General features: G+C 40.9%; 2 pseudogenes; both read left to right on the forward strand.

Moving 5' to 3' along the window:
* The first annotated feature begins 13512 nt into the window (after window positions 1-13512).
* LOC148008358 (CDPK-related kinase 3 pseudogene) lies at window positions 13513-14252 on the forward strand (annotated as a pseudogene).
* Window positions 14253-22417: 8165 nt separating this feature from the next.
* LOC148008359 (CDPK-related kinase 3 pseudogene) lies at window positions 22418-23148 on the forward strand (annotated as a pseudogene).
* The last annotated feature ends 3830 nt before the right edge of the window (window positions 23149-26978 follow it).

Genomic DNA, 26978 nt, shown 5'->3' on the forward strand with positions numbered 1-26978 from the left:
AAACTTGGACTTGTGATGAAATGTCCACACGGATGTTCGGACATGATCCTCCTGCGTTTGCGCCTTGAGCCTTCTTAGGAGCCATCGAGACTTTGACCTTCTCGCCTTGGTCGCGAACTTATGATCTTGGCCTGTCTCCTTCGAACATGAAACTCCCTTTGTGACTGCTTGCACCATCTTTCGAAGTTGGCTTTCGAAGGCTTTATAGGTTTCCTCTCAATTTCTAAGAATGCAAGGTGAAACCTCCACAGAAAGGGGGTTTAAAACCCGACTAATGGAATGAAAAAGGGGGGGAAAAGGGGCTTAATTCTTGGGGGGTTATATATAAAAAAAACACAAGGAAAGGGCCTTATGAAAGCCTCATAGGAAGGGGGATTTAATGACTTTTAAGGAATTTTGTGGAGGAAAAAAAAAAGTTTTAAAAAAAGGTTGGAAAGGTTTTAATCTCGGGGGGTTGGGGTTATAAAAACCTACCTAGGAGGCAATAGGAAAGGGCACAGGAAGTGGTTTAAATTCCGAGGAGGGGGGTTTTAAAACCCACTTAGAAGGGCTTTAAGGAAGCCCACAAGAAGGGGGGCTTCCTAAGGGGGGGGTTTCTAAAGGTTCCCTAGAAGCTTCTAAAGCTTCTGGGAATTGTGGAAGCCCCACGTGGCCAAGGGATGGAGGCGGTAGATGGTGGTTCGTTGGCGGCAGCGGCAGCTGGCGCAAGGTTACTCCTCTCACACGGCGCACTATCCTTCAGGCAGCGGCTTGCTCCTTCTCAACTCCCCTCAGACTGGCGGCATCCCATCCTATCTCACAGCCTTCCTCCTCCTTCACGACTACCACATGCCCTGGTTTTTATAGCCATGAGGGAGAGGTACCTCCCTCCCTCCACACGGCCATACGCATGGCTATATCCTTCCCATGAGCTCTAGCAAGGATGCTCAGTCATCCCGCCTCCCCTCCCTCTCCTCCAGCACGACCGTCGGCTGGGGGAGAGAGGGATAATTAAAAAAATTTGCCATTATTCCAAAAAAAAAAACCTTTTGGCCTCCTAAGAGGAGGTTCTTATGAAGAGCATGGGTTTTTATTAACCCATAGTCCTAAGTCAATTGGCCCGTGGAGACCATACTGTCCGTGACCACAATGCCGGTATTCCCTTTCGTGAGTATCATGGGGTTTAGAAATATTATTACGAAAATATTACATTCTCTCCCCTTAGAGGAATCGAGATGTCCTCATCTTGAGATAAACTGGGGATATTAATGTTTGAGAGTGTTTTCATCTACCCAAGTGGCATCCTCCTCGGGATAATCTTTCCACTGGACGAGGCATTCTCTCAAGGTTCTGGATCTCAGTTGTCTCTCCCTAACATCTAAGATCCAGTCAGGTCTTAGTTCGAGGACTCCTTGACTGGGCATTAGAAATTGTTGGTCATCAAGTACATGGTTACGATTAGGTACATACTTCTTCAATAAGCTGATATGGAATACATTATGAACCTTTAAGCTCTCAGGAGTTGCAGTCTATAAGAATTAGGTCCTAGGCACTTGAGGATCTTGTATGGTTCACAATACCTTGGACTTAGCTTCTTGCAATCTCCTAAGGATAGGGAACTCTTCTTTGGACGTATGCGAATGAAGACCATGTCCCCTTCCTAGAAGATTCTATCTTGACGCTTCAAATCCGCATATGCCTTCTGTCTATCCTTGGCGGGGATGTCCTGTCTTATTGACTTTATTTGGTCATCCATCTCTTCCAACATCTGCCTTGAAGCTTCAACCCTCAAGGTTGGATCTGAGAAGTTTTGGGGACTTCGACAATCATGACCATATAATGCTTGAAAAGGGGTCATCTGAATGCTTTGTTGGTAAGAAGCATTGTAGGAAAATTCAGCCAAAGGCAAGTATTGAATCCACCTTTTTGGTTCACGACAGTAGTGTGCCCTTAGCATATCCTCAATGACTTGATTGACTCACTCTGTTTGGCCATCAGTTTGGGGATGGTAAGCTGTGTTAAAATAGAGTTGAGTCCCAATAGCTTCAAAGATAGCTCTCCAAAAGTGTGATGTGAAGAGAGAATCACAATCACTAATGATTCTTCTGAATGACCCATGTAGCTTGAGTATTTCCTTGATAAACAACCTTGCAATGTCTGAGGCTTTATAGTTTGTCTTTACTGGAATAAGGCGTGCAACCTTAGTAAGCATGTCAACCACAACCATGATGGAGTTGTATCCTCCCTGAACTTGGGGTAGGCCAACAACAAAGTCCATATTGATGAATTCCCATTTCATTTGGGGAATGTCAAGTGGTTGCAACTTCCCTGGCATCTTAACATGTTCAGCTTTGATACATTGACAAGACAAACACTCAGTGACATATTTGAGAACGTCACCTTTAAGCCTCTCCCAATAGTAGCTCTTCCTAACTACATTGAGGGTCTTGGCATAGACAGGATGTCCTGAGAAAGGGGAATCATGAGCTTCCCACAATATCTTCTACTTAAGTGACTGGCTTGCTGGTATACACAACCTCGTTCTATAGTAGACAAGTCCACTATTGATAGAGAATTCATGATACTTAGCCTATAGCTTTTGATCCTGGTCCTTGATAGAGATCTCCCTTAGCATCTTTTGATAGGCTGGATCATGGTATGCTTCTTCTCTAGCCAGCTCAAGTATTGGATTGTTTGGCATAGATACCTTTGTAGTCTTCAAAGCTTTAGAGCATGGATGATAGCTAACAATTCTAGATCATGGGTAGCATAATTCTTCTCATGGCTCTTTAGTTCCCTTGAAGAGTATGCTACATGATGACCTTCCTGCATGAGTACACATCCTAAGGCAAGCGTGCTAGCATCTGTTACTACCTCGAACTCCTTACTGAGGTCTGGACGTTTTAGGATAGGTGCTGATATCAAACTTTGCTTAAATCTATCAAAGCTAGATTGTTTGGTAGTTGACCATGCAATGGATGTTTGCTTCTTCAATAAATCCGTCAAAGGTGCTGCTATCGAAGCATAATTTTTTATGAAGATCCTATACCATCCTGTCAATCCAAGAAAACTGTATATTTCTTTGACAGTTGTTGGTATTGGCCATTCTAGCACATCTCTCACTTTGGCCGTATCCACTGAGATTCCTTCCGCTGATACGATGAATCCCATATACTCAATCTGATACTTGAAGAATGCACATTTCTTCATCTTAGAATATAGCTTGTGTGCCCTCATTGTCTCAAGGACAATCGGAAGTTGGGGTTCATGATCTTCTTCCTGTTTGGAATAGACTGGAGTGTCGTCAAAGAAGACGAGCATGCAGTCATCAAGATATGGCCTAAAGATATCTTGCATTAACCTATTGAAGGTGGCATGCGCATTCATAAGCCCGAATGACATAACTAGAAACTCAAAAGTGTCCATATCTTGTGTTGAAGGTCGTCTTTGGGATATCTTCTTCCTTGATCCTTATCTAATAGTAACAAGATCTGAGATCAATCTTGGAAAATATCTTCGTACCCTGAAGATAATCAAGAAGCTCATATATTCTAGGAATAGGGTTCTTGTTCTTGACAGTTGATTGAATCGACCCTCTGTAATCAATACACAATTGAAGCGTTCCATCTTTCTTTTTCTGGAACAATACTGACTGTTGTTTGAGTTGTTCCTTCAGCTCAATTTCTTCTGGGATGGACATTCTATATGGTCTCTTTGCAATTGGCGCCACTCCTGGCACTAGCTTGATCTCATGATCCACTTCTCTTTGAGGTGGGAGTTCTATTAACTCTTTAGGAAATACGTCCGCGTATTCCTTTTGCCATGAAGGTCCTTCACTAGACTCCTGCTTCTGATCTAACTTGTTGAGCTTAATCAAGTAGACATGTAGTCCTTTTTTGACTCCCTTTATAATCCAAGATGCCTTGGCTAATTGAATTTTTGGCACTCTAGCCTCACCTTGAGTTGTGACTAAATCCCCTTCAGAGTTCCAAAAGGAAATTTGGCCCTTTCCACAATGAATGTGGGCGTCATTAGGTTTAAACCAATCCATTCCGAGTAGACACTCATGGATACCTAGGCTCATGAATCTGAATTTGACTGAAGTCGTCTTTCATCCCAGAAAGAATTCCACCTTAGTAGTTTACCCCATACAATTGACCTCGCGACCATTTGATAATTCCACAAGCAAGGTAGGTGCTTCTACTGTGGCTATTCCTAATCTTTTTGCACAAGCTGGTGAGATAAAGGAATGTGTACTACCACATTCAATCAAGGTCTTGAAACCTTTACCTTGGTAATCCGACGGTGTCTAAATCATCGAGAATTGGCGATTCGGGCCTTTCTTGTGTAGAACGGCATGGACTGTCGCCCTTTCAAACTCTCCTTCCATGGTCGGATCTTCTTCTTCGCACATTTCCTTGTTGGCAACACACGCGGTTCTTCCTCTGCCTCGGGTAGGGCTCCCTGGCCATGGCCCGTTCCTTGAAAATGTGCTTGGAGATGTCCTCCTCCAAGCTTGGGACATTGCCTCTTGAAATGATTGGGCTCGTTGCAGTGGAAATAACGGAAGTTCTGGCCATTGCCTTGGGTAGGAACAAAGTTGTCGACATTATTAGTCCTTGATTTCTTTCTTTGTCCCCGATTCTGACCTTGAACTCTCTTCATTTGAGGCCTAAATGCTTCTCTGTTCGAGTCATTAAAAGACGAAGTTTTATTACCTCTTGGCCTAACCTGCACCTCCTGAATTATAGGCGTAGCTCGAATGAGAGCGTCCTGAAGATCTGATGGGCGCATAGATTCGAGACCGGTACTCATTGGTGGGTTTAAACCAGCAAAAAAATTTGACACCTGCTGTGTCATGTCCATATGTGGTGCATACTTAAGAAGTGAGAGGAATTTAGAGTAGTATGCGTCAAGAGTGAGTCCCAGTTGTTTCAGCTCGTAGAACTCATTCATTTTCTGCGTGCGATATGCAGGTGGTAAGTATCTTCCCTGCACGGATTTCTTCAACTTCTCCCTGGTAACAGATTCTTCCACGATTCCTTGATCTCTGTACCATTGCTTCCACCAAAGCCTGGCTTTGCCGGTGAGCTTCAGCTTGGCGAGCATAGCCTTATTGGCAGGTGCAGTACTAGCTACTTCAAAGTAATCCTCCATAGACTCAATCCAAATTTCAGCATCCGCTTGGACAGTCCTACCTTTCCCGTCAAATTTGGGTAGCTTAATCTGCTTGAGAAGAAACTTCTTCTCCTGGATTACAACAATCCTTGATGTAGGAGGCGAACTGGGAATCTGTACTTGGGGTTGTGCCTGGATAAAGGTTTCTTAACGTTATTACTCATTAAATGTTATGATTTATATTTCATCTTCATTTCCACTATCAACCAAGCAATCGAACCACTTAACTTCTTATCAATTCTCATGAACAAAACAAACATTGATAAAAATAAGTTTTATTGCATTTATATGGGCATAGCCCTTTCGGAATACAACATTTCTTGGGATGATAGGGCAACTGTTACATTTAGTTTGGGGAGAATAATGTTGTATTATATTTATCTACGGGAACTGGATAATAGTATGGTTTTGGGCCATGGATTTTCAGGAATCGGTAAGTCATTGGAAGATCAGGGTATTCTTTTCTTTGGAATCCATTCTTCTCATAGCGCCCCAACACTTTGATCCTGTCGGTGGGGATTACACGGGTCACTTCCTCATATACATATGAGTTCAGCTCAACCCTCTGACCTCAAATATGTAAAGTTGAGTTTACGGAGCCTCCAAAAAAATGAATAGCTTCACGATCTTCAGGTCTTCCAACCACTTGATCCTTTTTAGGTTGGTTTGAAGGTATGCAAACTGGTGGGCAGCTATATAGTAGATTCTTGAGGTACCCATCCATCTTCGTTCCATATACAAAGGCGATGAATTATAAATACGCTCTAGGATGTTCATAATCTCAACCCTTTGTTGATAATCCGGGGAATGCATCGCAGTCATAAACATGACTCCGATCACTAAGAACTTGTTTCATGATTCATAATTTTTCAAGACAACATTGAAAGTAAGGAAATGTTCAGAACAGTAACATTTGCTTTACTTCATCTAATCAAGATTTGTTAAAAACAAATCCTTCGTTGGTTCGCTCTGATACCAACTGTAACGTGTCCGCCTCTAATCTTCAGGACAAATCTTAGCAGTCCATCGAAAAGGATGTCTAGAAAGCTCCGCTTGGCACTCCCATGGAATGTCACGGGGTTTGCAATCTAGGACTTCCCGCGTCTGCCACATAACGGAAGTATTCTGGCCATTCCCACTTAGAACCGACCTGAATCAAGGTTTTTCTCTAATGGTCATTTCCTAAACGGCAACTAGCATCGAACCCCAAGAGAACTACTTTACGCAGAAACACTAGGTCCGAAGCGGATTCACGTTGTACTTGGTTCAAGGAGAATGGGAAACAAGAGGGATGCAAGGCTCGACCTCTCTACCATAAGGCATAGTCCCATTCCATTCCCCTAAAACAGCGTAAACTGGGATTATTGTAACTTAGATTCTAGGACAACACTCTTGCTGTTTGTGTTCTTTGAACGATCTTCTTGCTGTCCATCATGATTGAGAAAAGTTCCCGGCCAACCGGGAACACCCATCCATACGACAAACCCATGGCCACATTCAGCGCACTTTCCTCAAGTTGTTTTAGTTATTTAATTACCTACCACATTTAGTTCGACATGTATCAATCAGCTTCCTTAATCAACCCATTAGGCATTGGTTCCTTCACGTAATCATAGCACTTGACATAGAAAAGTAATGTCAAAGAAGTTTCTTTTCAACAGCTTATCATATTTATCTTTGAAATACATTTATAAAGTCTAGCCTGTAGGCTTATCCATAATCCGCCTGAAGGCTATCAAGCAATCCACAGGGATCACTAATCCAAGATTCCACCCGTAGACTAGTATGCGCGCCTTGAGATCCAATCCCGAGTCACGTTGGCCTCTTGTGGAGGGCCCGGAAGGTGAGGGATTTGCGGCGAGAGCCCTCTCTGGCACCCAAGCGTCCTCCTGCTCCAAGCAGCACTCAACAGAGAGACCTTTGGCGGCGGGTTCAGTCCACCTTCCTGGCGCGGTTAACAACCCCCTTGGTTAGGGTCAGGCAGGTACTCGGGGGTGAGTGAAGCTGCCTGTCCCTTTAGGCCTTCAACCTGAAGCATTAGATAACCATTCATCCTTTAATTCTTTGAGCAAACAAAGCAAACAGTGCTCTCTAAACTGTTACAAGCACAATCATTTCTAGTGGTCATTATTTTTGGCCAACTGCTAAGGAGTGAATCCTTCTTTCCAAATGCATCCAGCACTCAATCCGGATCAATTGCAACTTGGCAAGATCCCCAAGGGTTTATTTGTTAACCCTATATCCTTGGGTTAGGGCCATACCCTATTAACCCGACTTAATCAATATCTTAAGTTCAAATAGCAGTACATATGTTATTCCAATTTACTGATTGGTCTTTTGCTTCCAAGCAAATATCTAATCCCCATATCTTGGGTACTTTACCGACGAAAGGTACTATATCAGGAAGATTATTCATCCTCTTGCATGATAAACTTGCATAAGAATTTGCCAATCTCATTTTGAGGAATTGGTCATTCCCTTGTGATCAAATCACAAGATCATGCGACTCTGTAACTTATTGCCAAGTGTCGCACCTAATTCATGGGACTATTCTACCCATCCAATGGCGTCTTCTAATCACGAAATCATGATTAGATAGGAAACAGGGTTAGGGTGTCTTCATAACAACCCGTTCCTGATTGCACTAGGCCGATATTCTCGGTCCTAAGGTTCCAAATTCAAACCGAGTTTCATCTTTTTAGTGAGCGATCCTTAGGGTAGAAACCTAGATCATCTCTCGCAAGTACGTCCTATTGTCCCTACATTCCGTGAATGTGGGCAAGTCTTTAGGTTTAAGAGTTTCAACTTTAGTAATAAGAGCGATTAGGTCATGTCCTCAACGTGCTAAACCCTAGTTAGCTCTTTGGGATATGTTGCATTGAATTAAATATTTCTAAACGAGTCCCTCCCGGGGTTTAAGTGTTTAGGTTTAAATCAATTTACTTGTATATTCTTGAAGATATTTACGATACCATTTTCGTAACCACATTGATTCATTGCCGACGTTTGAGTAGATTTACAAACCCTAATTTTCTGATTAAAATCAAAGCATATGCTAAGTTACGGCATAACTTCTATTGATTCATCTAGAACATGCATTCAAGATTTATGCTACTAAGTGTTAGGGTTTAATGTGAACCATGCAACATTTTTCCTACTTCTTTTCTAACTAAGATATTCGTACGCTGAATGAGTATTACACAACCTTTCGTAAATATTTGTAGTTGATTGAGATTTAAGCCAATTGACTAGATTTTAATCTACTTTCCGCAGATTTAAGAACCATTTCCATGCCTAGCAATTTCCTATTGTTGTTAGCAACCTTCTTTAAAGAATTAATTCGAAGAAAGGATGTTCAATAATGCGACATGCGATTTATTCCTTCCATGCATAATCAAAGTGTACTATCATTATTTTGATTTGCAAAGATGGGTATTTAGTTAATCTAAGTTCATTATTTTGCAATGCATAAAAACCACTTGCTAGGAATGCATAGAGATCTTATGTTCTTCTATTTCATTCATTTAATACAAATGACCGATTCTTTGATTGAAGTTATTTCCTTTAATTTAGCCAATGTATTTCAATCGAAAAAAAATGCATCCTAATTTTCATAAATGAATCATGCACAATTGAAATATTATGACGTAAAACAAAATTAGGAGGAAAACCTGGACTTGTGGTGAAATGTCCACATGGATGTTAGGAGATGATCCTCCTGCGTTTGTGCCTTGAGCCTTTTTAGGAGCCATCGAGACTTCGACCTTCTCACCTTGGTCGCGGACTTATGATCTTGGCCTGTCTCCTTCGAACGCAAAACTCCCTTTGTGACTTCTTGCACCGTCTTTCGGAATTGGCTTTATAAGGCTTTATAGGTTTCCTCTCGTTCTTTGTGGGGCGTCACTATTTGCGTCACATTTGCGACGCAAACAATAATGCTGCTATTATGTATCGCTAACCGGCGTCACTATTGCTTTGTTTCCTTATAGTGTATGTTGTGTCTTCACCATTAAACAAAACCTCCTTTTTCTTATTGAGCAGGATGCAGTACCACATCCTGAAATGGTCCCTCTAGGGCATCGAGAGGCTGCGAAGCGTCGACGTGAGGAGGTAGAGTCCTCAAGAGGAGTAGAGACTAATGACGACAATAGCAGCCCTCTTCAAATGCCCCATCAAGTTTTGGAGGAAGAGATTTTGGACAACATGGTGCACGATTTATTTTCCCATGAGGTTCGGGGGGAGGGCACCACTAGAGAGACAGATGACCCACTACACATAGCATTGAAAACTCCATTGTACGAAGGTTGCACATACTCCATTCTACGTGTATCTCTCGAGATATTGAACTTAAAAACCATTTATGGATGGAGTAATGCTAGCTTCAATACATTATTGAAGTATGTATCATTTGATATTAGTTCATAAATGCTTCTAGACAAAATTCGCGGTTTGTTAACTCTGTTTACACAATATATGTAGATTATTGTCACAAATGCTTTCAAATGGAAATAAATTACCAACTAGAAGGGAGCAAGCAAGGCGTTTTTTGATATCTCTTGGAGGTCTCAATTACGTTAAAATCCATACATGTGTCAATGATTGTATCTTGTTTCATGGGGATCATGCATCTGTGCGACAGTGTCCTATTTGTGGTGAACCAAGATACAACCAGGAGATGAAATCAATGGATGTGCCTCATAAGGTTTTGCGACATTTTCCTATTATTCCACGTATTCAACATATTTCTAAGTGTGAATCTATTGCGAGACTCATGTCATGGCATGCTAGTCACCATTCAAGTGATGAAAAGTGGAGAATTCCTTCAGACACACCAGCTTGGCAACACATAGACAATTTATGGCCTACTTTCAAAGAAGAGTCCAGAAATTTAAGATTTGGTCTAGGATTAGATGGAATAAATCCATTTGGTATCAAAAGCATCTCATATAGTGCATGGCCAGTGGTATTGGTGAACTATAATATCCCTCAGTCCATGGTAATAAAAAAAAGACACGTAATGTTGTCCCTTTTGATTCCTGAAAAACACAAAGTAAAAAACATGGACGTTTACTTAGAGCCTTTGATCAAGGAGCTAGAAATGTATGGAGAGGTATTGAGGTGCAAGATGTGAGTGCATCATTGTCCTCTAGAGATTTCACTTTAAAGGGTATGTTGTTGTCGACCATGTATGACTTTTCAAGCTATGGAGAGTATTCAGGTAGTTGCGTACTCTATTTTATTTATTCTTACCCTTAATCAAATATATGTCATCATTAATCCACTTGTTTCTACATGTTTAACTGTATCAGGATATCATGCATGTCCAATTTGCGGTCCCTCTCTGGTTTCTTCTAGATTGACACGCCTGAAAAAGGTTATCTATGACAATCATCACCGTTTTCTTCCTATTGACCACCCCAAATATGCTCCCTCCACTAATGGAAGAACTCCAGAATCTCTAACCATTTAAGATTGGAAGGACACTTGGACACATGCCAATGATCATCCTCCACTCGGTATGAGTCAGTAACTAGTTTACTTATTTTGTTTGTCTTTAAAGTATACTCCATTATGAGAACGAGAAATAATATATTGTTTTTGCCTTAGATTATCTATATATTTTTTGTCTCCCATATTGGACTAAACTCAAGATCAATCACCTGTTGGACCCCATGCATATATTCAAGAATGTTGCCTCTACATTATGGGATCACTTAATCGGGGCTCATGATTCTGTCAATGTAAGGGAGGATTTATGTAGCATTGGACGTATGAGAGGAGCTTGGCTACGCATTGGACCTAGAGAAAAGATCGAGTTACCACATGTACCTTGGATGTTATCAAAGTCCCACAGGATATATGAGATGCCTCAAGGGAGCCTTCATAAAGAAAAGAAAAGAGGTGTGGAGTAACTATCTGGTTTGCAGTCTCACGATTGGCACAAAATGATTTAGGTAAGGATTTTCATAGCCATAAACATATTAATTAATGGAGTAACTATGTAGACTAATTAACAATGTATGAATATTTACATATAGTTCATCCTTCCTACTAGCATATCTCATTGTGTTTCAAAAGATGTGCATGATATCATTTACAAGATGGGTGAGCTCACGAGGTATGTATACATTATACTTTTTTTTTAGTTTACATATTATAAACATCACGTAGTAAACCCGCTTGAATTTAAGGACAAAACTAATCATCGTTCTCAATTGCATGTTGGTAGATTTGTGAGTTAGAAGGAAATCAATCCAAATACGTTGCAAGAGGCTCGAGTATTGTCCATTGAGGTGGTTTGTTTGGTGGAAGAAACTTTTCCTCACTCTATTTTGACTACTCAAGTACCCTTATTCGTACATCTGATTGATGAGATCGTAATTTGTGGGGTAGTTCATGCAAGGTGGATGTTTTTTCTAGAGCGCGTTATGAAAACCCTAAAATATTTTGTAAGGAAAAATGCACGGCAAGAGAGAAGCATGACTGAGGGTTGGTTAGTGCAATCATCCCTTGAACAAATCTTTGAATATCTTACCAAAGTGGACCCCTCTTTACCACGAATATGGAAAGATGATGAAGATTTGAGGATGAACTCTATAATACCTCAAGGAAAAGGAATGAGTAAAGTGCTAATGAAAGAGAAACTTTGTAAGTTAAATGTATTTTGTGTACTTAATATTGAAGTAATGAGAAAATCGGTGACACTATATAAAGAAGCAAGGGCAATAAGAGTAAGCGAAAGGCAAGCATTTTGTACTAGACATGGATGTAATATCCCATATCTAGAACATTTAAGTGCGCTTCCACATCATATTGAGATAGATTGGCTACATGAATAAATTGAGAAGATGGAAAAAGAGGAGGCGATGGATATATTGCAAGAGGAGTGGGAATACGCACAAGGTTGGTTATCAAAGGTGAGACATACTTATAATTAAATTATCTTTAGCTATATATGATATAATAATTTTACATGTTTCATTTTTAACTAAATCATTAATATAATCTCAACAATGTACTACTAGTGTACATTGTTCAATGCTATTTAGTGTGAAGGCAAACATTATTTAACTCAACGTATAGATGATAAGAGAAATACCCAGGATTATGGTATCCTTGCAAACTTCCAGGATACCAATGGCACCATGGAAGGTTATTGTGGCTTGATCCAAGATATTTTGAAGCTTAACTTTAGGCGATTTTTTATATATGTACTAGATGTGAAGTGGTTTAAAGAAGTAGTAACAACGGGCGAGCATTGCACAATTAGACGTCATCCAAGTGGTTTTATAGTGATTGACTCTACAAAATTTCACCAAGGCAAGAATGACACATTCGTACTACCTCAACAATGCGAGCAGGTACATTAGAAGCTATTTATTTTCATATATATTACTTCTTGATACATTCTCAAAGTACAATAAATATCTAAGTTACTTACTTTATGTTTTTAAAATGCAGATTGTGTATCACCCAATGGTAAACAATAACCGATGGTGGCACGTTATCCCCATATCTAATCGTTCAAAACCAATATATGGCAATGCTACCAACGTATAGATAGTTGATGAGAATCCAACAATCAATGATAATGTACATGATGATTCCATAATCGATGATATATATGATGCAGTGCAAGATAATCCCCGCGAGGATGTTCAAGGAAGCGCAAAAGAGGATAACAATATGGCTGCAGATGATGATGAAGAAATTAAGCATAGCAATATATCTGACAGTGGGATAGGCTTATTTGTTTCATTGCCTATTGGTAACATAGACCTAGAGGTAGATAGTCTAGCAAGGGCCGATCTCATTGAAGATGAGATTGATCATTCATTCTAGCATATAATTAGCTTTGAATGATTGAATGTATATTTGTAATACTCAAAAACAACTAAAATATCAATTAAGAGCCATTTACTTTTGTGATACATATAATGTTTGTTGTGTTATAGTATTAGAATTGAATGCGCACATCCAAAGAACAATGCACCAAGATGCACAAAGAAGTACGATTGGGTAAGCTATATTAGACCACAAAGAAGTAAAGTTGGTAATGTATTCTAAAAAATAGTAACTATTAAGATGTTTGATCATATTTAGGGACTTTATGAGAAATGAAAAATCTGTGCGTTTATTTTCACATCTATAAGCGCATTAAAAAATGCGGTGTCGTATTGTTGCGCATTCGAGATGTGTAAACCACCCAAAAGTCGTGTGTGTGATTTGATACTTTGTACATACTTAGTTGTTATGTTTGCTCTTTCATTCTATACTGAAGACGGAGAAGAATAAGGAATTTTGGTAGACTAGTAACTCGAGATGCAATCTCATGGGCTACACTTATTTCAAGATATGCCGATTATGGAACTTTGCGAGGGAGGAGAGCTGTTGGATCGCATTCTCTCACGGGGCAGAAGATACTTTGAGGAGGATGCAAAAGTTATTGTGGTTCAAATTTTGAACATAGTATCCTTCTGCCACTTACAAGGTGTTGTTCATCGGGATCTGAAGCCAGAGAATTTTCTTTTCACAACGAAGGATGAAGCTGCACCAATGAAGGCTATTGATTGCGGTCTGTTGGATTTTGTCAAGCCAGAGGAGAGACTTAATGACATCGTGGGAAGTGCCTACTATGTTGCACCTGAAGTTCTTCATCGATCATACAGCACAGAGGCTGATGTTTGGAGAATTGGAGTTATTACTTATATTCTTCTTTGTGGAAATCGGCCTTTTTGGGCTCGCACTGAGTCGGGGATATTTCGGGCTGTGATCCGTGCTAATCCCAGTTTTGATGAGATGCCTTGCACCCCTGGCTTCGTGGAGATAATAAGATTCCTTTGGATATATTGGTTTACAAGTTGGTGAAAGCTTATCTCCGATCGTCACCTTTGAAACGAGCAGCTTTAAAGGCTTTGTCCAGGACTCTTACAGAAGATGAGTTGGTTTATCTTCGTGCCCAGTATACCCTGTTAGAACCTAATAAGGATGGGCGTGTCACTCTTGAGAACTTCCGAAAGGCTTTTCTGAGAAATGCTTTTCTGAGGCTATTATGGAAAAAAAGGAGAGCTTTATTGGCCGTTTTGCTTTTCTGAGGACAGGGAGAAGGAGCTTTTGAATTTCAAAAGGATGGTCATGTGCTGAAATGGTTCAGCCTTGGTGATGTGAGGCATGAAACCAGAGCCAAGAGAACATGGGACTGGATTGATCATGGGGATAAGCTTCATTGACTATGCATCAAACTTGCGCATTATGCGCAGCGAGCTTCTTATTTGGCCAGTTTTTGAGCTTTTCTGGGAGGCGTATTGTCTAGCTGGGGGAAGAAAAAGCAAGAAAAACAGGAGGCTCTGGAAGGAGAGAAATTTTCTATGGGGGAAAGATCTCATTCTAGTTTGAGACGGAGCCCATCACATCGCAGCCATGATAAACCCGCAATTCTACATCCTCTGACAGGGTGTTTTCTCCCTCGCGCAGAGGTCACAGTGGCAATAGTAGTTTGATCGAAAGAGGAGGCTGCAGAACTTCGCTGGAGTATGGAAGAATTATAAGTTGCAATTAAAGAGCGTGAGGTATCCGACAAGCTATGGAAATACAAGAAGAATGTCATACATGCTCAAGCCTTTCATCCAACTCTACAAAAGCAATCCTTCGATTCTTCAGGATCCTTCTCTGCGCTTCTTCCAGAACCACCTCGAGAAGCTTGATGCAAAAGTACTACCAGCTGCTTACTCCAAATCGAGTTCTGCTCTGCACAACGATTTAAAGCTCACAGGTTGCTAAATCACAGCAATAAGTTTGGATTCAGCTCTCCTTTGGAGTTCAGTACCGCCGCTTGTGCCAATCCTTCCTTTGTTGATGATGTTGCTTCAAAGGGAATACACAATACAGCTTCCCTCTCCCTCAGAATTTTCTTGTCCGAGTATGCTCTTCCACAGGAATATGGACACACAGGCTTATTTGGACACCTGCCCAAGGTTTTCAAAACTATGAACTAAATATAATGCAGGGATTCAGCACAAGAGCTCACCTGAATGCACGTCATAGCAGCTATGGTGGTGCAACTCAGGATATGGATGCACTGAGTGGCACGTAAAGAATAGGGCTTACTTCAACTCTTCAATTTTTGCTTCATGCCAGGGAGTTTTACCCAACAAAGCCACCTTCAAACATGGAATATGCAGAGAGTACTACAGAGAGTTTAAGTTATGTGCAGGATTCTTTCCTTGTTATGCATCCAAAGACTACAGTTTCTATGAGAGATGAGTAGATAGCTGAGATCACTCAACAAGAGATAGAGTTTGCTATTGTATGTCAGCATATTGAGACATAGGCTGTAATTTTATGGTTTCCAAAGTTATTGAGGGCTGATATCTATCAGCGAAAGAGTTGAGGACTGATATATATTGGTCAAGAGTTTCAGAGATTGTCGAAATATTTAGCTGATTGAATAGTGGATTCTGCAGATTTTTCTGGCACAATATTAGTGCTTTTGCTGCTCACAAATCCTCTTATCTTGCTTATTTGTATGATTGATCTTCTATCCTGAAATTAATCAAGGTCCTTTGTGGTTGCGACTTTGCTTTCAAAAACCCTTCGACATCTTTGGTGAACCCGACGTGAAAGCGTCACAGAAATTTCAGGATGGGAGATACTTCAGCCTCTATTTCAGCTTCTTCTACAACTCCAACTGCGTCTACTTCAGCTCCATCAATGACTGTTGCGTCAAGTACTTCAACAGAGGATCTAAAATAGATTTTGCAGAATATGTCCATGTATATGCAGCTCCAAAATCAGCAAACACAATTGTATATGCAGCAGCAGCAACAATTGCATCAACAGTAGTTGTCCCAGTAAAGGCAACTCTATTCGGAGCAGGAGAATGCAAACAGCGCGACTAAGGCTATTGAAGCAGTTGAGAATGAGAAGAAGATATTTGACGGGCGTAATGTTTCAGCATATTTGAAGACATATGAGATCAAGATGGGGTTTTTTGGAGTTCCTGCTGGACTTATGAGTAAGTACTTCCTTCGTCTTGTCACACCTGCTTTGAGGACAAAAGTGACTGATCTTTTTATTCAAAATACACATTGGCAAGATTTTGAGAAGGCCTTGAAAGAAGAATACTTCCTTGAGGACTTTGGTATGGCTACTCGGCGGTCATTCCGAGAGTGGGTCTACATGCCAAACAAAGGTCTCGCTGCTTCGGAGTTGATTCGAGAATTCGAAGAGAGGTATAGTCAGCTTGATGCCATTGAACAAAGAGCATTGGATGTTGAAAAAGTTGAGCTTTTCTTGCAAGCTGCAGATCTTGCTCTTCAAGAAGAATTGGGTGAGCTTCTTGAAGATCGCACGAAGCCTATGGGTCTTAAAACGGATTGGCAGGATGCTCAGGATGCAGTCTCGACTTTGACCAAGAGGAGCATATGGAAGACTCGCCTACAGAATGATTCCATGACACCTACACCATCATCAGCTCCTATGTCTACTTCTATCCCTGTCATTTCTTCTCTTCCTCAGTCAGTTTCTTGGCCTATGCCAGTGCCTACTGTTTCCACTCCACCTATTCCTCTTGTTCCACGACCGATGCCTACACCTTCTGCTCCAAAACCATCCGCTCCATCGGTGCCTACCTCTCTTGATGACATAATCAAAGGCATCACAGATTTGACACTGGAGTCAGTCAAAGCGGAGTTGGTGGGAAAGTTGAAGGAGCAGTTTGCTTCGACTATGCCTACTACTTCTTCTAGTGCTCCTACTGCACCTAGGAGTGCTCCTAATGCACCTAGGAGAGATCGGAGATGTATTTGGTGTGATAGTACGGACCATCAGCATTGCAGGGATTGTGACTCTTTCCAGGATGCAAGGAGGTAGAATTTGGTATATTGGGGGCAAGATGGTAAGATTTGGTTGACTGAGACAGGAGCTCCACTTGCTACCAACTTTGGTAAAGGTGGAATGAAGAAGTTAGTGGAGGACACGGCTGCGCGTACTTCTTATGTGACAGCTAGAGGTGATGCTTTTGTATATGGAGTCCAGATTGAGAAGGGTTGAGAGACTCAGTCAGCGCTATGGACATATGCTATGGAGACTGCAAACAAGGGGAAAATTCAGCAAATTGTTTTGACTAGTGCAGGCTCTAGCATCAGATCAGAGACAGGTTGGGACTCGCCTGTTGACAGGTATTCTATTTATGCTTATTTGGCTAAGTCTCATGGTGCAGATGTACTTGTTGAGGAGAAGCGTAAGAGGGATGAAGAAAATCCAAGTGCAGCTAAGAAGACTAGAGGGGGTGAGTTTGTTACTCCACCTACTGCAGGACCGTCTTCAAGACCAGGGCCAGATCGACAGATGGAGGATGCTTAAAAGAAAGAAAAGAGGCAAGAGCCTAGAGAGAGAAAGCAGACAGGATTCAGATTGATGTCCGATATAGAGACATCTACAGACATGAAGAAAATCTTTAATGATAAGATACTTGGTAGTGAGGTGACTTTCACTATTTCTGAGATTTTTGGGCATCTCAAAAAGAGAGTTTCAGGATCAGTTTCAGGAGGTCTTGAAGAGGAAAAGACATGCATTGTCTACCACTGATACACAGGGAGTTTTGATTGGGGAGTTGGATGAGGATGATGATGAGGTTATGGTTGATAATGCTTCTGTTTTTTCGCAGGTAGAGAAGAGGGTTCAGCCTATGCATTATGCTGAAATTGATGAGCCTGTCATGATACCGCGTAGTCACTTTTCGCGGAGCCATTGGGCTAGGGCAACTACAGAGACGATGGTAAAGATTGGAGAGAAAGAGGTGCCTTATGTTGCATTGCTGGATCATGGTTCAGAGATTAATCTCATAGTTCGTGGAGTTTATGAGAGTAACAGATGGCCTATGGATGTAGAGCATGGGTGGCGTATGAGAGCTGCCAATAACACTGCAGGTGATTTATATGCTGCCTGTCCTAGTGTCAGGGTTTCTATTGGTGATGTGGAGGAGGATTTTCATTTCTTTGTGCAGGATTCATGCTCTTATCCCATAATTCTTGGTCAACCATTCATTACAGAGATACGCATGGAAACAAAGGTCATGGATGATGGATCTGCTTATGCACGGATTCGCAGTAAAGATGGTATGAGAGCAATTCAGTTTATGACTGTATGTGTGAACCATGTTAGAAATAGAGATACTCTCAGAGATGCACCTTTGCCCACTGCGAGGGATTCGGGTTTTCATTAGGTACCCCCGTTTCGTGAGACAACGGTGGTACAGAGGAGAGGAGATTGGAGTTCTCGCCTCCTGGCAGCGGTGTTTTCTCCTCCGGTTTTGTTGGGATTTCAGCAAACAGTTCGATGAGTTATCAGAAGACTTCTAGGTTGCCTAGAGCTGCCAGGCAGTATATATGCAGGAAGGAGAAAAATTTGAAAAATGCAGGAATTTTGGAGGATGATGAGCACATAGATGGGATGTATGACAGTGTGATTTGTGCAGATATGATGACAGAGATGGGAGATATGCTGAAAACTGATATGCTGAATTGTCACGGTAATGTATTAGTGCAGTCCCTGGACATGTTTCATGAAATTGCAGATTTTATGTCACAGATTGAGTTAGAGGCTGAGGAAACTCAGCAAAGAGTGTTGAGTGCTGAAGAAATTCAGCAAACAGAGTTTCCAGCTAGTTATGATCAGCTTTTAGAGAGACAGAGGGCTGAAAATTTTCAGCCAACAAAGTTTACTGCTGAAATATTTCAGCATTCAAAGTTTGGGGCTGTTCCTATGCAGTCCATAGAGCAGAGGGCTGAGAATATTCAGCCATTGGAGTGCTGAATTGCTGATTTACAGCAAGGTTTATGTAATGCAGAAGAGCATAATGAAGCCAGGGTTGACACGAAATTCAAAACTGTGGATAAGAAGGTGAAGCCGGTTGCTGTACCGCTTCCACCTGACAGTGATCAGCAAATAGAGAGGGCTGCTAAACAGTAAATTTTGAGGAATCCGGAGCATATTGGTCATAAATTTTCAGCAGAGACTCTTGCTGAATTGAAAATTGGAAATGGTGATTTCTTGTTACCCATAGAGAAGCAATGCTTTCAAGAGATGCTTGAGTGTCATGGAAGGGGATTTTCTTTTTTCCCACATGAGATTGGATGTGTGAATCCTGATATTGTTGCTCCTATGGTCATTTTTACTATTCCTCATATCCCATGGAATCTACAACCTATTCCAGTGCCTAAAGCACACTTGCCAAAGCTGATTGATTTATTGAATGAGAAAATCAGGATGGGAATCCTTGAGCCTTCATCTACACCATACTCAAACAGGTGGTTTACAGTTCCAAAGAAGAATGGCACTCTTCGATTTATTCAGGACATGCAGCCAGTGAACAGAGTTACTATCAGGAATGTTGGTATAGGTCCAGTTGTGGATGAGTTTGCAAAGGCATTTGCTGGACGTGCCATCTATTCTTTGGGTGATTTGTATTCAGAATATGATCAGTTTCAGCTGGCCTTGGAAAGTAGGGACATAACCACCATGAGAACTCCTATTGGGCTTGTCAGGATGTGTACCTTGCCTCAAGGTGCCACTAATTCTGTTGCGCATATGATGAATGCCATGCATAAGGTCCTTCGTGATTACATACCTTAGCTTACTATGCCTTTCTTGGATGATGTGCCCATTAAGGGGTGTGCAGAAGAAGAGAAGAATGAGAGCTTAAATGAGCAGGGATGCAGATACTTTGTGGCTGATCATATTTCAGCATGTGAGAAGATTTTGGCCAGGTTAGAAGAAGTGAACTTGACACTTTCAGGGCAAAAATCTTTTTTTGGAGTGAATGAGGTTGTCATTGTTGGACATATGTGTGGATATTATGGCAGAAAACCCTCACCTAATAAGGTGAATGCTATAGGCAAGATTGCAGAGTATTGTTCTACTACTTCAGAGGTACGGAGATTCATTGGTGCTTGTGTGTTTTATATGATTTGGATACCTCATTTTGCACACATAGCAGATTGTTTGTATCAGTTGCTTCGAAAGGGGCAGAAATTCTATTGGGATGAGAGCCACACTAGAGCCATGCGGAAATTGAAGAAGTTATTGCAGAATGCTCCTATTCTCAGGAAAGCGGATTATAATTGTGAAAGGCCTATTGTATTGACAGTTGACACTAGTCCAATTGGCATAATTTGGGCTATGGGTCAAGATGATGCAGATGGAAATAGGTATGCTATTCGGTTTGGGGCGAAAGTCCAAAACGAGAGACAGAGGAGATATCCGCAAATCAAGAGGGAGTTATTGGGGATTGTCACGGCTCTCAAATGTGACAATGAGTACTTTATTGGAGCTTGAGTTGCGGTAGAGACAGATTGCTTGCCATTGATTGGTATGATTACGAGTTGCTCTACTCCGGATATAGCCATGTTGAGATGGATTGCATACATCAAGTCATTAAATCCAGAATTTAAACACATAGCAGGGAAGGATAATCCAGTGGTAGATATGTTGTCTAGAGCCAGATATGATGATGAGGAGACTCTACTTGCAAAAGAGGATGATGCAGAAATTTCAGCCACTATGGTTGATCATGTTTGTCATGTCTATGATATTGTGGCTTTCACAGAAGAACTTTATGTTGGAGATTGGTTGCAGATTGGTAGGTACCGTAGTACACTAAGCAAAAGAGATTAATGGACAGATGAAGAGTTCAAGAAGATCAGAAGGAAAGCCTATGGTTATTTTCTCAAGGAAGGATTTCTTTGGAAGCATCCGAAGAAAAGAGACGGATTACCTTTGTGGGTTGTCTGCGATAGAGAGACACAGTTATAGGTGATGAGGGAGTTTCATGAGAGTCCTTGGGCTGGTCATAGAGGATTGTGGGCTACTTATGAGAAAATCAAGGAGAAATATTGGTGGAAAGGCATGTACAGAGATGTTTCTCACTTTGTTGAGACTTGCAGAGACTGCCAGACGTATTCGGTAGTGCGTCATCGAGATGAGCTTCATCCGACGTATCCACTATGCATTCATTATAAGTGGGTAGTTGATTTGGTTACCATGCCTATGGGTCTATGGCAGATGAGGTACATTGTTTTGGCTAGAGAGGATCTTACCAATCATGTTGAGGCAGATCTTTGAGAACGAAGACCACTAGTGCAGTGTGTAAGTTCTTATTGGAGGAAATTTTCTGCAGGTATGGTTGTGTGGGTAAGATCACTGCAGATCATGGTGAATTGGATGCAAATGAAGCTAGGGAGTTTTTCTCTTAGCTAGGAATCAAGTTGGCTCTAACAACAGCATACAATCCAGAGGGAAATGGGAAGAGTGAAAGAGGGCATCCGCCAATAGTGAAAGCATTAGCCAAAGAATGCAGAGGACGGATTGGAGAATGGCCGAGACTTCTACATTTGCTTTATGGGCTGATCGTATGACTCATAGTGTTACCACAGGATATATGCCTACAGAGTTGATGTATGGTCAGAAACCTGTTATGCCAATTGAGACTTGTGCTTTGACTTGGTCAGCTTTACCTTGGCAGGAAGATTTGACGAGAGAAGAGCTCTTAGCTCTTCGGATTCGACAGTTGGAGAGGAGACCTGAGGATATTCAGCTAGCTATTGACAGGTTGAAGGTTGCTAGACTAAGAAATAAGGACAGGTTTGACAGCAAGCATCGCTTGCGGCCTAGAGCAATAGAAGAGAGAGATTGGGTATTGGTCTTTGATAGCAGCCTTGAAAATCAGCATACTGCACTTCGGAAGATGGTGAAAAGATGGTTTGGGCCATACATAGTCAAACATGTCTTTGATAATGCAACATATGAGCTGACAGAATTGGATGCGACAGTGCTTAGAGTGCCTATTGCTGGAAAAAGAATCAAGATTTTCAAGAAAAGAGATGATGAGGAATATGCATTGGAAGAATTTTCAAGAGAAGAGCAACGAGAAGAAATTCCAATGGAAGAAATAGATGATATGACACCGGAAATGCATAATGAAGAGATTGATCTGTTTGTGGATCTTGATGATAATGATCATGGGTAGTTGGCCCATCCGGAGGATGCGTAGGATTAGAGGGGGTGGATGTCATATTGCTGCGCATTCGAGGTGTGTAAACCACCCAAAAGTCGTGTGTGTGATTTGATACTTTATACATACTTAGTTGTTATGTTTGCTCTTTAATTCTATGCTGAAGACGGAGAAGAATAAGGAATTTTGGTAGATTGGTAACTCGAGATGCAATCTCATGGGCTACACTTATTTCAAGATATGCCGATTATGGAACTTTGCGAGGGAGGAGAGCTGTTGGATCACATTCTCTCACGGGGCGGAAGATACTCTGAGGAGGATGCAAAAGTTATTGTGGTTCAAATTTTGAACATAGTATCCTTCTGCCACTTGCAAGGTGTTGTTCATCGGGATCTGAAGCCAGAGAATTTTCTTTTCACAACGAAGGATGAAGCTGCACCAATGAAGGCTATTGATTTTGGTCTGTCGGATTTTGTCAAGCCAGAGGAGAGACTTAATGACATCGTGGGAAGTGCCTACTATGTTGCACCTAAAGTTCTTCATCGATCATAAAGCATAGAGGCTGATGTTTGGAGCATTGGAGTTATTACTTATATTCTTCTTTGTGGAAGTCGGCCTTTTTGGGCTCGCACTGAGTCGGGGATATTTCGGGCTGTGATCCGTGCTGATCCCAATTTTGATGAGATGCCTTGCACCCCTGGCTTCGTGGAGATAATAAGATTCCTTTGGATATATTGGTTTACAAGTTGGTGAAAGCTTATCTCCGATCGTCACCTTTGAAACGAGCAGGTTTAAAGGCTTTGTCCAGGACTCTTACAGAAGATGAGTTGGTTTATCTTCGTGCCCAGTATACCCTGCTAGAACCTAATAAGGATGGGCGTGTCACTCTTGAGAACTTCCGACAGGCTTTTCTGAGAAATGCTTTTCTGAGGCTATTGTGGAAAAAAAGGAGAGCTTTATTGGCCGTTTTGCTTTTCTGAGGACAGGGTGGAGGAGCTTTTGAATTTCAAAAGGATGGTCATGTGCTGAAATGGTTCAGCCTTGGTGACGTGAGGCATGAAACCAGAGCCAAGACAACATGGGACTGGATTGATCATGGGGATAAGCTTCATTGACTATGCATCAAACTTGCACATTATGCGCAGCGAGCTTCTTATTTGGCCAGTTTTTGCGCTTTTCTGGGAGGCGTGTTGTCTAGCTGGGGGAAGAAAAAGCAAGAAAAACAGGAGGCTCTGGAAGGAGAGAAATTTCCTATGGGGGAAAGATCTCATTCTAGTTTGAGACGGAGCCCATCACATCGCAGCCATGATAAACCCACAATTCTACATCCTCTGACAGGGTGTTTTCTCCCTCGCGCAAAGGTCACAGTGGCAATAGTAGTTTGATCGAAAGAGGAGGTGCAGAACTTCGCTGGAGTATGGAAGAATTATAAGTTGCAATTAAAGAGCGTGAGGTATCCGACAAGCTATGGAAATACAAGAAGAATGTCATACATGCTCAAGCCTTTCATCCAACTCTACGAAAGAAATCCTTCGATTCTTCAGGATCCTTCTCTGCGCTTCTTCCAGAACTACCTCGAGAAGCTTGATGCAAAAGTACTACCAGCTGCTTACTCCAAATCGAGTTCTGCTTTGCACAACGATTTAAAGCTCACAGGTTGCTAAATCACAGCAATAAGGATGGATTCAGCTCTCCTTTGGAGTTCAGTACCGCCGCTTGTGCCAATCCTTCCTTTGTTGATGATGTTGCTTCAAAGGGAATACACAATACAGCTTCCCTCTCCCTCAGAATTTTCTTGTCCGAGTATGCTCTTCCACAGGAATATGGACACACAGGCTTATTTGGACACCTGCCCAAGGTTTTCAAAACTCTGAACTAAATATAATGTAGGGATTCAGCATAAGAGCTCACCTGAATGCACGTCATAGCAGCTATGGTGGTGCAGCTCAGGATATGGATGCACTGAGTGGCACATAAAGAATAGGGCTTACTTCAACTCTTCAGTTTTTGCTTCATGCCAGGGAGTTTTACCCAACAAAGCCACCTTCAAACATGGAATACGCAGAGAGTACTACAGAGAGTTTAAGTTATGTGCAGGATTCTTTCCTTGTTATGCATCCAGAGACTACAGTTTCTATGAGAGATGAGTAGATAGCTGAGATCACTCAACAAGAGACAGAGTTTGCTATTGTATGTCAGCATATTGAGACATAGGCTGTAATTTTATGGTTTCCAAAGTTATTGAGGGCTGATATCTATCAGCAAAAGAGTTGAGGACTGATATATATTGGTCAAGAGTTTCAGAGATTGTCGAAATATTTAGTTGATTGAATAGTGGATTCTGCAGATTTTTCTGGCACAATATTAGTGCTTTTGCTGCTCACAAATCCTCTCATCTTGCTTATTTGTATGATTGATCTTCTATCCTGAAATTAATCAAGGTCCTTTGTGGTCGCGACTTTGCTTTCAAAAACCCTTCGACAGCGGGTATATAGATGCGCTGATAAATGTGCCCTCTATTTCGTGTGTATAGTGTGTGTCTATAGGGCATTTCTCTTATAGTGTATGCGACTCCAAATACACTTCAACCCTGTGTATTACTGGTTATTACAACAACCATAAGCTGATCCTTTGACAGGTAAACTCGAAGACAAATGCTTTTTGGATTATCTAGACATCAAACACTATCTTCTACTTTGTTCCTCAAACAATAAACTTGATATCTCCATTGGCTTCAAAAGGGGAGTCAAACCAAGGATACCTATTTAGAATTCTTCGGGATTGCTTCTTCTCGCATCTTCTCCCATTTGGAGTGTTGTTTGTTGCCTAAAGACTGTGATCGTGCTTGATGAATTCAAGAGCCCTTTTTTTAAATGAGATTTTCCAAAACTAGCTAAAGAACAACTTATTTTCTTCATGTCACCCTATTTTAGAAGTTTTCTAAACCTTTTAGGATATTTATAAGAAATAATATTCAAAATATCAAAAATCAACCAAAATTATCCAAAAATCCTAAATTTTTGAACCATCCATACTATGGACACTAACATTAATGATATCTTTTTTCCACTACCAAAATTATTATGGCTACCCCATCTAGCTTATTTAATGCATAAGTAGAATTAACAAATACTTATCTTACCACATAGGGCCCGAATCATCATTTGGAGACAGTACACATGGTACTCCCATGGTTTTTCAAACTAGTGTCATAAACCAATACCCAATCCCCATCTTGTATGGCTTTTGGCCTCAATCTATGTCTTTTCTCAAACCATTTCTTGTTCTATATCTTTGCTTCTAACTTCCTTTCCAATTGTCTAATACATGAACTCTTTGTTGTAAACGGAGAATAACCAGTAGTAAATATATGCTTCATTCCATGAAGAGGCAAGTACATCCTCTAATCAGCACTACTATAGCTCGCATTAATGCACTACTCAGTGAAAATCTAATTCTCTAAGTTTTCTTGCATTTGGAGACAAAGGAGACTCTTAAAGTGTATTCCAGTTCCTAGAATGAGCACCTTTCTTTTCATATGCACTCTGGTAATGTAGGGTTGTCCCAAAATGACAACATATAAGGAACTATCTTGGACAAAAAAGTCTTGCTCTTCTTGTACATCACCAATCCTCCCTTTTATATTAGGACATGCAGCATAGGGCTCCCTTAAAGATTGATTTCTAGCTCTCATATGCCAACCATGATCAGTGTCCACAGGCCATGTACCATTTTTGTACAATCCATGCTCAATAATATAAATATCAGATTTGTGGTCAAGCAAAGCAATACAAGGATTTTCACACTTTGTATTTTCACTAGTGATTCAGTGGTAGCCCTTGCCCAATGTTTTCTTATGGAATGACTCCGAGGAATAAATCTTGGAGTCTCTTCTCCACATTGTTGAATCTGCCTTGCTCCACTATGCATATTGTTACAAGACAATGTACTTTAATTCACTTTCTTATCTTTTTCGCATGCTATCCACTGATTTAGTAGCATCCTCCATTGACAAATGAGTACTTATATCATGCTCATATTCAACTCGAATGCCCAATAAACTAGTTTCTCTTTAAGTTGCAATAATGCACTAGTGGCATCTCTAAAAAATTAACACTTTCTCTTAACTATGTTAATCATTTTTTCATAAAATTCTTGCTTGGCGATGCCAAGCACCTCTCCTAAGGTGAATTCCACTCGATTGTTTAAAATATTTTCTTGAAGAACCTTCTTGAGATCCGTGGCTTTCTCAATATCAGATTGCAGTTTATATCCCAAATGCTTGCTTCTGTTTTTGTCCTCTTGTTTGCTACCTTGTTTTTACTCTTGCCCCACGTCTTCCATAACATGCTCAGGAGATGGTTGATATTTATAGCTTTAGGTCGATTTATACTTCTTCTCATTACTCTCTTAGATGTCCATATATTATCTTCATTTCTCTTGTATTTATCTTTTACAAGTACACTTGTATTCTACACTTTTGCTAAATATTCATGTATTGAATATGCATCTATGGGTGATTCCCAACCACTCAGGTCACGAATGTCTTGCCATGTATGAGACATTTCACTGTTAGTAGCCTTTCTCTTTTCAGCTACATGCAAAGCATGTGTCCATATTGTAGCCTTCAGACCAACCATCACTTAGCCAGACATTCTATCAAACTATAGACCAAAAGTAGTAACATGTACATTGCATAAACATTTTGAACATCCAAGTCTTCTAATAAATTTTGCATATTTCTCTGTCCAAAATTCAAAGAAAGAGACAATCTTGTTTCTTCTACTTGGATCTTGCCATCTTTCTAAAA

The sequence above is a fragment of the Lygodium microphyllum genome, unplaced genomic scaffold (genome assembly GCF_053477565.2).
Source record: "Lygodium microphyllum isolate KBCC unplaced genomic scaffold, Lygodium_microphyllum_v1.1.10 scaffold_166, whole genome shotgun sequence".
Classification (NCBI taxonomy): domain Eukaryota; kingdom Viridiplantae; phylum Streptophyta; class Polypodiopsida; order Schizaeales; family Lygodiaceae; genus Lygodium; species Lygodium microphyllum.